The sequence below is a fragment of the Octodon degus genome, unplaced genomic scaffold (assembly GCF_000260255.1).
Source record: "Octodon degus isolate 3935 unplaced genomic scaffold, OctDeg1.0 scaffold00027, whole genome shotgun sequence".
Classification (NCBI taxonomy): Eukaryota; Metazoa; Chordata; class Mammalia; order Rodentia; family Octodontidae; genus Octodon; species Octodon degus.
Genome location: NW_004524603.1, coordinates 6,376,420 through 6,378,154, shown reverse-complemented (window position 1 = coordinate 6,378,154; position 1,735 = coordinate 6,376,420). Strand labels below are relative to the sequence as shown.

The 1,735-nt window shown below is 57.5% G+C and overlaps 1 non-coding gene across 1 annotated transcript; it reads right to left on the bottom strand.

Annotated features, from left to right (window-relative positions):
- Positions 1-2: 2 nt before the first annotated feature.
- Positions 3-74, bottom strand: Trnac-gca. Its single transcript has one exon. It is a non-coding gene; the product is annotated as a tRNA-Cys (tRNA).
- Positions 75-1,735: the final 1,661 nt, after the last annotated feature.

Below are 1,735 nucleotides of genomic sequence, written 5' to 3'. Positions count from 1 at the left end.
GTAGGGGGCACCCGGATTTGAACCGGGGACCTCTTGATCTGCAGTCAAATGCTCTACCCCTGAGCTATGCCCCCAGCTGACTGGCTAGGTGTGTGTCATAGGCACTGTAAACCTGTGTGACCACACTGCCTCTGGCCAAGCTGTGGACACCTGTGCTTCTCGATCTCTGCTGTTGCCATGGGTGCCCTTCCCTGCATACATGACTGCCACCTCCTCTGGTGACCTGTACCTTCCAGCCCTAGTCCCAGGCTCAGGGCTGGTATTACAAGCTGGCTGGCCTGCAGGAAGACCACCCTGCACACTCACCTCCCAGATCCTACTGCACTCCCGGAACCCTCTGCACTTGAAGGAGCTACTGAGAAGGCTCTTTGGAAGTTAGTGGGTGTGGCTGTGGGTAGGAGTGGGGTGGAAGGTGGGGCCAAAGCAGAAGTTCTTGGCTCCCTGCAAACTAAGCCAAAGCCTTTGCTAAGCGGACCCAGGGCTGCTGTGTGTCTCTAAGCAGATTCCTGAGGGGATGTAGTTCACAGGCACTTTGGAAGAGATTGAGTTTCATTGGTGAATTGAAGGTCACAGGTATGAAAATGAGGACATAGGTTAAGAAAACACGTGGGATGCAAGATCACATCCTAAGCCGCATTCATGTTGATGAGATCCGGCGTTCTTGCACGTCACACTCTGCTGTACACATTGAGCACAATCTGTTTCCCTGCATCTTCTCCCTCCAGGCTCCACGTGCACCAGTTCTCCCCTGTCACAGACCAGAGGGACCTGGGCCGAGGATTCTGTCCAAGGACAGATGCTGACCTGGGAGAGACGGGGATCTTTGTTGTTGGAACATGACACGTCACAGTGACTGCAACCTGTGGCCAGTAGACCAAGAAGAGCTGGTGGGGACAGCCTCGGACCACTCATTGTCTGCCTGATCTGCAGTTCCATGCTCTGACCCACACCTGCCCCTTCCTAGCTCCTTAGACCTCAGGCGTAAGCAGCTGTGTCTGTGGCCTCACCCATGGATCGGGGATGCTTGCTGTCTCCTCCTACCTGGTCTACTTGGGGGACCTGACTGAGCTCCACACAGATCCCTGCTGGCTGGGCCCTTCCCCTGTGCTTGCTGCCCCATAGCCCAACTCAGAGTGTGAGAAAGCCTAGCCCACCAGCACCCTGCCCTCGGCCTCCTCCTGCTCAGTCCCCTCCCAGCAGCGACTCCCACTCTCTCCCCCCTGAGAACTCATTTCCTCCCCCCTCCTGCTCTCCACCCCCCTCAGCCTGTGCGCTCAGGGATCTCCTGACTGTCTCCAGTCTTCCTCTCAGCTTTTCTCTCTTTGCACTTCCTACACGAGCTTCGAGGGAGACACACTCCTTGAGAGGGCACGTCCCAAGCTGTCCCCATCTATCAGCTCAGCGTAGCTGCAAGGCGCCCCCGCTGTTTACAGACTTGGAACATGAACACTGGGCCACAGAGCTGCTAAGAGCACCTCGCTAGCACGTCGCTAGCATTCAGAGCACCCCGTGTCCAGCGCGCAGGCTTCCTTCAGCACCTTCCTCTCTGAGGCCTCCTAAGGCTGAAGCTTTCTGCAGGAAGGCACGAGAGGACGAGCAGGTCACTTAGTCCCGCCCTCTCCTACGTGGTTCCCCCACCCACACACCTGCCACCTCACCTGGCAGCGCTGTGTCACCAATGCACCGCCTGTCTCCGTGGCTACAGCTCATTGCACCCTGCCCTGCCCTTCCTGTG